The sequence below is a fragment of the Protomyctophum bolini genome, assembly GCF_963924005.1.
Source record: "Protomyctophum bolini genome assembly, chromosome: 6".
In the NCBI taxonomy this organism is placed as follows: domain Eukaryota; kingdom Metazoa; phylum Chordata; class Actinopteri; order Myctophiformes; family Myctophidae; genus Protomyctophum; species Protomyctophum bolini.
In genome coordinates, this window is record NC_137867.1 from 28,678,250 (window position 1) to 28,691,567 (window position 13,318).

At 41.4% G+C, this 13,318-nt stretch overlaps 1 protein-coding gene across 10 annotated transcripts in view; it reads right to left on the minus strand.

The window, feature by feature from the left end:
- Window positions 1-5,668, minus strand: part of add2 (adducin 2 (beta)) — a 19,583-nt gene extending 13,915 nt beyond the window's left edge. For 9 of the 10 annotated variants that reach the window (XR_013964231.1, XM_080766017.1, XM_080766016.1 and 6 more), the window contains exon 1: window positions 5,442-5,668. The gene's annotated coding sequence lies outside the window, so the exon portion shown is untranslated. Of the gene's footprint in view, window positions 1-4,532; window positions 4,648-5,441 lie in introns of those variants that run through there. The other variant, XM_080766014.1, reaches the window with a different exon arrangement.
- Between the last annotated feature and the right edge of the window lie 7,650 nt (window positions 5,669-13,318).

A 13,318-nucleotide genomic window follows, 5' to 3' on the forward strand; every position in this document is an offset into this window, starting at 1 on the left:
CTGTTAACTGTGAGTGGACGACCCAATTAAGCATTACACTTGTTTAAAACAGGGTCCACATTGTTCAATTCATCAAAACATATAGAGACATACAAATAGACACTTCTATGTAGTTAAAGAACAGAACAGGAATTCATCATATATAAGCAAAAAGGGAAAAGATACATATACAGAGAGGGGGAAAAGGGGGGGGGGGGGAGGATTCAGATTTTACAGAGGCCAGTTTCGAATTGCAGCCGTCCGTAGGTGCCCTTTGAGAGCGGTTTTGAAGGAGTCAAGGGATTCACATGTCTTAATGACTGTTGGTAGGGCGTTCCACATTTTGGTGGCATAGGAGCGAAAATAATTGAGTCCCTTGTTTGTGCCGAATCTGGGTTGTACATGGTTTGTTGCACTACCTCTGGTGTTGTGGGTGTGGACTTCGTTTACATTAAGGAAGTATTTAGACAGGTACATGGGTATCTTAGTGGTGTATCGAATCTTGTGGACCAGACCCATTGCAAGATGCTGTACTCTGTCGTCGACCCTAAGCCATCCTAGTCTATCATAGTGGGCAGGGGTGAGGTGGGTTCGGGGGGTGAGGCCAAGTAGGAGCCTGACCAGTTTGTTTTGGGAGGTCTGGAGCCTTGTTTTAAGGGCCTTTGAGGTGCTGTGGTACCAAGAGGTGGATGCATAGTCAAAGAAACCTTGTACGAGGGCTCCTGTTAAGGTCTTCAATGTGTTTTTGTTGACCAGTGAGGAGATCCTGTAAAGGAATCTTGTTCTTTGATTGACTTTTTTGATTACGTTGGTGGCCATTTTATCACCGGAAAGATTGGCCTCCAGGATGGAACCTAGGTAGGTAATTTCATCTTTTCGTGTGATAAAGTTGTCACCCACTCTAACCAAGAAGCCATCTGCCTTGCTGAGATTACTATTTGATCCGAAGAGAATGGATTCAGTTTTTCCCAGGTGTAAGGATAGTTTGTTATCAGCGAGCCAGGTGCAGATTCTACCGAGTTCAGAGCTGAGGGTCTTTTCAACCTGCAGTTTGTTCCTGTCCGAGACCAGCAGTGCTGAGTCGTCTGCGAACAGGAACAAGTTGCAGTCACAAGCTGATGTCATGTCGTTAACATATATTAGGAACAGTAAAGTCCCTAGTATGCTTCCTTGTGGGACGCCACAGCTCACTGGGAGGGGGGGGACAGTGTTCCGTTCACCGCCACCATCTGTTCTCTCCCCTCCAGGTAGGATTGCATCCAGCTCACTGATGTGCTATCAAAACCAATAGCTTTAAGCTTGTTAACCAGTATGGAGTGGTTCAAAAGCCTTTTGGAGGTCCAGCATGACCATGCCGCAGTATTTTCCAGCATCCACTTCGTGTTTGATGTGGTCGCTCAAATAGAGGAGGCATGTGTCAGTGGAGTGGGATGTTCTGAAACCAGATTGGAACTCGTACAGCAATTTATTAGTGGCAAGATACTTTTCAACCTGTTCATAGACTATTTTTTCCATCACTTTCGAGATGGAGCTTAGAATAGAAATAGGGCGGTAGTTGCCGGTTTCTAATTTACTCCCTTTTTTGTACAGGGGGGTTACTTTGGCCAGTTTAAAATCTTGGGGGACCTGTCCCTGTTTGATGGAGAGGTTTACTATGTGGGTGATGACTGGAGCTATGTTAATGGCTGAGTCTCTGAGAAATTTGGAGGGTATATTGTCATGGCCAGTGGCTTTGTGGGGTTGGAGGGCACTCAGTTTTTTAAGTACCTCCTCAGTTGTTACCATTGTCGTGTTACAACAATTTGAGCGATATATGAATATGGATATATTCACAAGTAAGTTAGCATATTCATGTGATCGCATACAGTACATGTATTTGTGTATGTGCTTAACTATTTGAGTGAAGTGAGTTACAGTATGTATTTGTGAGTTAGCATGTTTAAGTGTGCGAGTGAGTGCAAGTGTGAGAGACACATACTTTACATGTGTGCATATTTGTTTGTCCACCAGCAATCTGAGAGCGAGCGTGCGAGCGTGCGTGCGTGCGTGACAGAAAGGAGCCCCAGCTGCTGAGATGCAGCAGACAGTCTCTCTCCAGAGAGCGCCATAATGACTCAAGGACTGGCATCCTGCCCCTCCTCCTTCTCCCCCAATCACCTCCTCCACCTATACACGTTTTCTTTTTTTAAACATCATTAAATAATTGTTTGCATCATTATATAGACATCTCACTGTAAGTGCAACTTTTTATATATTTTTTACAATAAATATGGAACCCACAATAGAGAATCAAGGGAATTTGCACCCTATCCTCGGTGTCTCCCAAGGGCACCAGGAAGACCACGTCTATACTTTTCCACTTCCAACAGCTGGGTAAAAAACTCAATCTGCAATCTGCATGCTTTCTAAAGCTTGAGTGTAAAAATGTACAATCGCTCTGAGTTCAATTAACCCTATAGATTTGATGGTGTCGTTTTCTAATCTATCAGGTAGGCCTAGTTAATTGGATTCACCAATTCTTGGCATCACCAAGAAAAAAACGTCATCCTTGTGCCTTTTGCTATCCTTAGAATCATATTAATTGATATCTCTGAAGATACAGTCATATTTGATGTTGGAGATGAGCGAGGAAGGAAATGGGTGAGTGCATGAGTGGCATTTCTGAGAGCACATTATCTCTGCATCTCTACTTGTGTATGGATATATTGATCGTTGTAAATGTACCCACTTCCAGTGAACAGTCAGTCAGCAGGGCTCTCCCTCTCTCTGTGTTTGAGGGCAGACGGTTCAACCAGCCAGACAGACCGGAATATAATTACAAAAGTAGTTCTGCATTGATTTTTCTTGACTCCATTAGTTAATGCCACAATGGGTAGTCAACCACTGCTAACTAATCATGCAAGCACTTTATAACAAGTCAGCATTGATAGTTACATCTAATGCAGAAAGTTTCACCACTCATTTCAAATGCTAAGAAATTTACTCAGTCTTCATCATCACAATATAGCAGCAGTCTGTTCTTTGTATTCATCCCAACTCATATGAATATATAATAGATATATATAGAACAATGCCCCCTCCCCCCAATTACGTCTATGCCTTCTAATAGTCTACAGAACAATGAGGCGGAATAACGTTACTACTTTCTCACCTTGAACAGGCTGTGTAGGGGCTTATGAAGTTTGAGTTGGATGACACTGTGACCCAGTGACAACAATTCAATAAACAAATATTTATCTCACTTGACTTCCATGTGTTCTGTTGAAGAATTTGTTTAAAGCTGCAGCCTGAAAATGTATATTCAAAGCTGAAAACTAGTATCAGCATAGCCTCATTAAGCCAACATACCACTTCATTAATCCAGACTAATTCCTAATAGACTCTGGAACACTAGAGCAAGCATGCAACTCTTCAGGCTCGGTTAGGGAGAACCAGGAGTTAGGATGGGATGAGCACAACAAAGTCCATGTGCCATGTGGGGCAACAGTGTTATTCATATAGGCCTGTGTTAGTCTGATATACAAATGCAGTGAGCCATGTTTTGATACAGCTCTCAGCACTAATTTATTTCACATTACACACCATCAAATCCATTACCCAGAATTTCCCATGCATTAGCTGGATTATGCAAGGGTTGGATTGGGGATGGGAAGTGAGGACGCTGGCGTCGACTGTTCGCCGCTTCACCTCCCAATGTATGAATGAATGAACCATTGTAAGCGCTTTGAGTAGGCACGTAGTGCATAGAAAAGCGCCATAAAAATGCAATTCATTATTATGCTCTATGGATATTCTCTGTCTAGAGCAGCTGTATTATACCCAAACATTTTTGGCCGTGCACCCCCTGTTACCCTCTGACCTAGCTGAACCCCCCCCCCCCCCCCCCAGCGCTCAGTCTCGTATTTGGAAGAAAATGATACATTTTTTAATATATGATATATGATATGATTATGATTATGGCAAATAATCACAGAATGTCACTGCACTGAGACATGCAGCTGCTGTATACTCCTGCAGCTGTTCTATACATCTCCTTACAACAGTGTTTTACTGGACTATGCCGTTTGTGTAAAATAACACCATACAACCGCCATTACCCTTTTCATGTCATGCACCAGAAGGGGTGCACGCACCACAGTTTGGGAACCCCTGGTCTAGGGATGGCCAAACATCCCAAAGGGAAGGGGGAACTATAATCTTTAGTCGATTACAAACAAATAATAAAAATAAAGTAGTCATGAATTAGAATTGATTCATTATATATATTTTTTAAACAAGCCTTTCAATTAGATTTTTTTTAATTAATCACTATAGCTGCACTAGATCGGTCTTGTCGATTTGTGTTCATTTCAAATTCATTGAAGCTGCTTCATGTTAGTCTTTAACATTTTAAAGACTATATTGTTGAGGATCAATGGGCGATGTAGGCCAATTAAATGTGTCAAAGCTACGCTACAGTCCATACCCCCCCCCCCCCTTGCAATATAGCCTATAAGTCCATATTCTTGAAACTGCAGCTCAATGTTATTCATCATTTCTAGATTCGTTTTCACCTTTATCACTTCACAGGCTGATCAGAGGAACAGCCTGTGCCTCTGATCCTACTTTCTGGAGCCACTCCATCATCTGGCCGAGGTTGGCATGGTGTCATAGCAACAACATCAGCACCCAGCGGTTGATCTGCTAATGGCCACCCAACCCATGGACAAAGCTGTCGAGCCTTCGAGTCTAGAATGATGCCCGACTCGTTTCAACCGAGAGTAGCCTATCAGCATACATACTGTACATAGACTATAGGCTACGGTTAAAGTTAGCGCAACATATTATGCCTCCATGCTTAGGCTATAAGCCCCAAGTCGTGACATCGTTTGATACAGCGAAGATGCTTTAAAAAGATAGGCCTGCAATGTCGCCGCTATACTGTAGTAGGCTAACCAAGGCAAGGCAGTATACATTCAACTTATTCGCCAGCACCATAGAGAAAGCATTGCATGGCTACTGTTACTGTTCCGTCATAAGCTCGTCAGCTCAATCGGCAGGCCTACATAAACAGCGCAATATTGGGCATGTCGTGTGAGAACGACCATTATGGTTATTATGGGCCTTCCTCTGCAGATTCAAGACATAAAATGTAACCAACAACTACCAACATGTCCAATAAAATGCAGGCCATATGAGGGATAGATCGAACGCTCAGTAGGCCTATTCTATCGCAGTCAGACTATAATTTATATAAATTAAATAAATGACTGTAGGCTAAATATGTCTATAAGGTTTCGAAAGGGAGTCTATCTATAATAGGCTATAGTGCATCAATCAATCAATCTTGTTATAGCATCATGACAATATGCGCACAAGACGTAGGCTATCGTGCACGCGTAGGCAATGACCAAAGAGAGCCTATGTATATTGATGCCGCTACATCTTAATTTAGGTACAATTATAGATAATAAGTATCATACCTCAGCGCAATAAACGCATTCTCGTTGTCTTGTCCTTTGTGGGTGCGCGTCACACCCACTGTCCTTTTCCGACACCGAGACACAGGGTCGGCTCCGACTCGGCTGATGATCAAACCAATCAATGGCTTAGATTAGAAAATATTCACGTTTGACTCCGGGAATACGCTTTTACAGGAACAATATTGACGGCCTGGCTCGGATGATACCAAGTCTATATCTCTTTGATGTTTTTCATCACTGAGTGGGTCTGGTCTGGAGTAGCCTATGGACCAACCCACTGCCACGCCTGCCGTCGTTTAGACCGTGGTAACCGCCACCTGCGCTACTTACAACGCCCCCAAACGCTCCAACCCCATCAGTTTCCCCTTTACACACTCCAACAAACAATAACATCAACATATGCTGCTGGGTGTATGCGATTAAATGCTTTACACAGAATATAGCCTTATTAGCCCGTTTCCCAGCGAAGGTTTACAGATTGAGAATGATCTATATTTATTTGTATAGTTTTAGGCAATACATACGTTACGTATAACCATAGACTGATACTAACATTAGGCTACTGGCGTTATGAATTGCATTACGTTGGCGCCATCTGCTGTTTTATAGGGACATGTGCAGACGGAGAAAGTAAGTTAATAAAGATAGATTACCATTTGGTCCCACTCCCAACCCTGAGTCCTTATTTTATGTCATATTATTATTACCATTTATTATAATATTAAATGGTAGCTATATATCCGTGTGAATTATGAACACTACAAGTAGGCATACAAAGTTAAGATTATATGAACACTACAAGTATAGGCCTACAAACGTTAAGATTATATGAACCAATCAATATTTATGAGCCGATATGCTTTTTGCTACCGAGATGGTACAATTGATAAAGATTCACCGCAACACTCCTGGTACACTTGCAGACAATGTTTAATGATGTTATTAATGTTTCAGTCAAAACAACCATCTTCAAAATAACTGTTCAGAACATTATTGTTCTTCAAAACTTATAAAGACGTTTGGCCACATACACATTTTTTCTTTTACATTGGACAGTAAAGGTGATAAAGGTGAGGAAAGGTGACCAAGAGGCTGACTGTTTGACTGATATTGGTTGTCCAAGACTCCAAGTCTGCCTCCTTCATGTCCATGTTCTCATAAATAAAATAAATAAAACAAATACAAATAAAAATACAGCATTTCTCAGGCAGCTGACACCAACTTGTTTTAAACAGAAATTCTGCAAAAAAAAGAATTAGGGGCTGCTAATACACTTTGTAAAATGAAAATAAAAACTAAATATTTAAAACTGTAAAGCCAAAATAAAATGTGATCTTTTTGAAACACTTGCTTTCCTCAAGTCGCACGCCCCAACAAATGAATGGAATTCGAAACTATATTTAGCACATCTTAAAAGGCATGCGATGTGCTTTGATTTATTTGACCAGACTGAAAGAGGTGATAGGTGTTTCAAAGGTTCCCAAGAATATATATATTTTTAGAATGAATAACCACTGATATGTCTCCAACTATGTGACAGACCTCTAGATCAGTGTTATAAACAGGTTACTGCGGATGAAGCAAATCAGTCTATAATGCACTGCTCTGGTATGAAGGCTAACCTGTCAGATGTTCTATTAGAAGTATCCAAGGCTCAGTAACCATTCAGGCTCACTCCGGTTCAGTGTAGGTGATTCGATTTAAGCTGTAACATTTTTTATAATCAATGAAGTGAGGCTGTTTTCAGTTACGTATTAAAACAAAGGGTCATAAGTATCAAAATAAAATTTGTACAGTCTTCATCTGCCTTCACAAGGACTGTTTGGCTTAAATATGTTGGCATACCAACAATTTGGTAAACAGCCGTTTATGATCAAAACAGTCACAACTAATCACTGCCGTTTGTGACAATATGCTAGTACTGTATGCATGACGGCATCTGAGGTAATTTTGAAACACCTTCACTTTGAATTACGAAATTACAAATGCACTCATTGGCTAAGCATAATGGAAACACTGTCTGTGGGGTCCCAGCATACATTTTCACTGCAAACCCTTGTAAAACACCCTGTGCTGATGGCCAATAAGTAGCCTGTAAATTGAGATTTGAGGCCTGCATTTTCTTCTTTTTTTTTCACATTGGAAACTTGGCTTCCCTTTCTGCACTAAAGGGTTTGTATTTTTGCTTTACAATCTCTATGAGGTGATCAATGCTAGTTACGATTACCTCTGTACTCCACTAACAAAGTTGCATGCTCTGCTCAGGGGTTACTTGGATGATAAACTGGTAAGTGGGCGGCATCACACACTGTTGCAGCTCCAATGCATTCACATCTGGCTCCTCTTTCCCAAAGCCTGGAGGCATTGTCATGGTGAAATTGTCAACCATGTCGACCCCTGGGATGTCATCCAAAAACTGTGAAGGAAACAATAATAATAATAATGATTAATAATAAAGTTTAGTATCAAGATACAATGTACTTTAAACCTTCCTCTGGACAAATCATTCAAATGTATGTTTTAGTTAAGTAAACTTGGCCTGTAGATACAGTAGACTCTACTGTATCTACAGAGTAGAGCACCTTTGGCTGGCTACCCATTGGAATACGGAGCAGCTGTGATCATTGCTTGCCATTATTATGTTAAAAACTACTGTTAAAAATTATATCAATCTCAGGAGTCACATGGGAAGTAGGGAACGTTGTTGATCTGACATTTGGTCCAGTGGTCACTGGTTTGAAAGATTAGCCGTACACACAAAACAAAACTTACGTCATCTACCCTCCACGTGTCATCTGTGTTGCCATAGCTGACCGAGTTCTTCAGAAAGTCAGTTGTGTTGCCATAATCCTGATGAGACAATAATTGTTATTTTTAATCAAAGTATCAAAACCTTTTGGAAATTCAGCAACTACTGTAAAGTGATTGTTATTTTAGACTTAGAGACAAACACTGCAAAATGTATTGCTTACATTGTCAGTATCCCGCAAGACAGCAATGAGTAGACGAATGTATTCAGTGGCAGCCTTAAGTGTGTCCACTTTACTGGGTTTACGGTCAGGACGCATCAGCGGCACCATGCGCTTCAGACGGGTGAACATGGTGTTCAGGTTCCTGATCTGTAGAGGCAAGAATGGGCAACTACTCATCTCTTGAGACTTAAGTCATGTAATCAAGTCAGGCCAGATTTTTCTAATTCCATTTCAATGGGCTCTAAATGCATACACGCCATTTTGGAACTTGGGCCCCTTTTCCCTACTTCCTTCACAGGTGTTACTGAATATACTAATGAAGGCTCTGTTCCATTCTGGTCAAACAGCAAAGATATGATATGATATAGTACTTTATTGTCAGTTCACACTGAGATTTGTCTTGCGACACAGCAGCCAAGTATGCAGAACACATACACACACATTTGACATAACACAAAGAACAAGACAATTTACATAGGTTTACAATTTACAAGGGTGATGCTATTGTGCATGTTGGCTCACTGGAAACACTCTGCTACACCAGTGGGTCTCAAAGTGTCCGTCCGAGTGGGTTCCAAAAATACACATAACATGAACATGATGAATCCAACATAATTACAAAATATGTGTAAATAATCAAAAAACGTGAATGAATAGCCTACAATACAGTAAGGGTTGTAGCCCTAGAATGTCTTTGATCGTACATACATTTAATCTATTCCCAAATACACAGCCATAGATCGGTGCACTCCACTCGCAGTTAGCAGCGGTGGATGCGCGGCATAAATCTGGTCTGTGCTCTGTGTACTCACCGAATAAATAATTCCTAAGACTTGGAGTCAGATATTGTCCTCTAGTTTCATATCCATGTGAAAGTTCTGTCAGAAAACAGGTCAATGATCTCCACTTTTCCACGGGCTTCACACGGACGGCATTCTCTCCGGGCGAGGGGCCCGAAATAACCGATGGACTGAATTGAACAAAACTTCCATTGGGAAGCACAAACATCATCACAAATTGTCCAGGGGAGCACAAATGATCACAGAAAGTTTGGGTAAATTCGGTCCATCCGTCATTCCGGGCCCCTCGCCCAGAGAATGTTGTCTGTGTGAAGCCTGTGGAAAAGTGGAGATATTTGACTAAACACACATGAAACTAGAGGACTACAGCTCCATCTCAATGAATTAGAATATTGTGTAAAAGTTCATTTTCTTCCGTAATATAATTCAAAAAGTGAAACTTTCATATTATTCTCAATTCATTGTGCATAAAGTGACTTTTGTTTTAATCTTGATGATTATGGCGTACGGCTCATGAAAATTGAAAAATCCTATCTCAACAAATTAGAATATTTTACGAGAAAAATGATTTTTTTAAACGAGAAATGTCGACCATCTGAAAAGTATAATGTATGCAGTCAATACTTGGTCTGGGCTACTTTTGAACAAATTATTTCATCAATGGGGCGTGGCATGGAGGTGATCAGCCTTTGTTGCGAATGCAATGAGCACTTACTATGAGACCTAGCAGATCATGTCTGTCTGTGTGTCTGTCTGTCTGTCTGTGTGTCTGTCCCGCTATCCAAATATGGAGTGTGTTGCATCAGCAATCACTCAGCTCCATATATGGGCACAAAAGGGGCCAGGTCCACTCAGCTCCATATATGGGCACAAAAGGGGCCAGGTCCACATATACAGTAACAGCGGGACAGACACACAGACAGACAGACAGACAGACATGATCTGCAGGGTCTCAGCTGCGTTCGCTTCCCGCGTTTGCGCGTCTTACTGGTCACTACTGAGGTGTTATGGAAGCCCAGGGGCCTGTTTCACGAAACTTGGATTAGAGATTAAGCCGGGATTTAACACATATCCTGGTTTAATATATCCTGGATCAGCGATTAACCGGTTTCATGAAAGCTGGTTAATCTTGCCAGATTAATTTAACCAGTTAACCTGGATATGTTGAGGCTTGATTCGGTTTCATGAAAGTGATGCTACATTAGTTACCAAGAAACTAATGCTTTGGATTTAGCCTGCTCCGGACCAGGCCAACAGCCAGGTTGAACCTAATCCTGATGTCTTTACTGTTCATTAAACGTCCAATGCATTTCAATGGCAATAGAACAAACTTTGGCATGCTACTAGTCCTACAAACTTACACCTAGAAACCCCATTCAAACCTATTTAGGTTCATCTTACGGTGGACATGTTTGCCTGAAAAGGAATCTTTGAAATGTTTCATAGTTTTAGAAATATAGTGCTTTCAAATTTGAGACATTTATAGGCAGATAGTGGTATGTCAAAAAATCACTTTCACCTAGAAATTCCATTCACACTTTGTAAAATTCAGTTTACTGTGGAGACAGATGCTGGAACCTTTTACTTTGAAATGTTTTGTAGTTTCTGAGTTATTTAAAGGACCACTTCACCACTTTTCATTTTCTTTTGTCTGTCTGGACAACAACCCCCTTCCCCAAATGTAGCTCCCTCAGAGGAGGGAGTTATGGCCAAATATCACAATGCGACAATATCATTATGCTTACAATATTAATAATTCTGTTTTAAGTTAATAGTAGTGGTAAATGTAAACTATATTTTTGGGGTAGTTAATCATTCAGTCTATCCACTATTGAGAGTATGTTCTCTCTTTAATTACAGCAGCAGTATAGTCCTTGTATCAGTAAGTCTTGAATAGATTAGTAAAGATACTGAGATATACAAAAGGGGGCAGTAATGCAACTATTAAGGATGCAAACTGCCATAATACCGCATGAAGAAGAAGGATCAGTAAATCTGTGTTGTACAGAATGGGTCTAGAGACAAAAAGTCAGGCTATCTTTTCAGCCAGGCTTGCTGATCCCGGCTCGCCAAATCCGCCAATTCTGAGCCTCGCTTGGCTTTAGTGGAACGGAATAAACCAGGCTGTAAAGACCAGGATTGAAAAAGCCTGGTTTAGGCCTAAATCCTGGATTAGTTAATCCAAGTTTCGTGCAACAGGCCCCAGGTTTGCTTTGATAACAGCCGTAAATGCATTTGTATTGTTGAGTCTCTGTCCTCTTGACAATACAACCTAGATTCTCTGTGGGGTTCAGGTCAGGCCAGTTTGCTGGTCAGTTAAGCACAGTAATACCATGGTCAGTACACCAGTTACTAGTAGTTTTGGCACTGTGGGCAGGTGCCAAATAGAGCTGGAAAGGAAAATTAGCATCTCCATGAAGCTTGTCAACATACTGAGGCCGTGTTGAAACCATTGTTACGTTTTCACTGTCAGTGGATCACCAGCAGGTAATATGGCCAAAATCATCACTGTTTTGTCAAGTCCAGAGTCTCAACACAATCATCTATTATGATATTTTACAACACTGTGTGCCTCCGTACATTGACAAGCTTTATGTTGATGCTGATCTTCCTTTTCAGGCAGCATTTGGCACCTGCCCACAGAGCCAAAACTACTAGTAATTGGTGCACTGACCATGGTATTACATACTTATCGGATCCCCATTTCGCCGGCTGGCGCATAGGGCAGCAACAAAGTTCCTCCACTTGCATCCGTCTTTGACCATCTTCTCTATGGTTCCCCAGCTCTGATGTTGTTGCTGGAGCTCCTTCTCGATCGTCCTACGCCATGTCATTTTAGGCCTGCCTTTCTTTCCCTTTCCTTCTAGGGTCAGTAATGCGACTCTTGGGATTGCGTTGATGTCCATTCTGAGCACATGGCCAATTCAGGTCCACCTGCCTTTATTGATTATACTGTGCATGTTGTCTTGTTGGGTGATGTTGAGGAGGTTATTGTTTGAGATGGTCTTGGGCCAGAATATACGTAGGATTTTTTGCAGGCATGTGGAAAGTGGATAGTTTATGGATATCGTTTTCAGTTGTTTTCCAGCATTCTGCACCGTGTAGTAGTGTTGAGAGTACGCAGCTTTAGTAGATCCAGAGATTTTTTTTGATGATACATAATTTCATGATGAACATCAAAACTGGTGGTGCTTGTTCCCACAGTGCAAGAAAAGCCAGTAGTATAGAACTGTTGGATGATTTTAACTATGTGGAAGGGGATTCCATAGCTTCTCATGATCTTCCAGAGACTATCGCGATGGATGCTGTCAAAAGCCTTCTGAAAGTCAATGAAGTTTATGTACAGCTGTCGTTGCCATTCACTGCACTGCTCAATGATGTTCCTGAGAGTGAATATCTGGTCGACGCATCCCTTTCCTCTCCTAAAAGTACTTTGTCAACTGCTGGTGTAATACGGTGTATAATGATTTTGTAGAACAGAAAGAAGTGTGATGCCCCTCCAGTTGTTACAGTCGATAGTGTGCCTTTCTTCGGAAACCTTAACGATCACTCCTTTTGTCCAGTCCGATGGCATCTTCCCTTCCACCCAGATGTTGGTGTATAGTTAGCCCCTTTTGGAACCCTGGTTTACCGTTTCTGAATTTTGGACGTCGATAGCCCAGGGTCTCTCAGTACTTCTTCCACTCTCCATGGCAGACAGATGTACATAGGTAGACAAAACAGGAAATGGTGCACACCAGTGTTGGTGAGGTGCTGGCCTAAGGCAGTAAATAAGTAAAAGACTTGCAGTTCTTGCTTGATCCTGGATGATTTGGTGTTATTTATTCTGGATTTCAAGTTCCTTCTCTCTTCCAATAGCCTTCCATGATTCACTACTGATCCATTATTTTTCTTTTTCCTGTGTCCAATAGTTTTGTAAGTTTCAACAATATTTTCCCAATGCTTGTTGATGCCAGTCTCGCCTACATCATCATCGCTCATATTACTGGAGAGAGCTTGGTATCTGTTCCGGAGTTGTATTGTGAATTTCTTCTTTATTGATGGTATTTCAACATGCTGACATCCAATCTTGGGGACCCTTTGAGTGTTTGATGTCTGCTGTTAC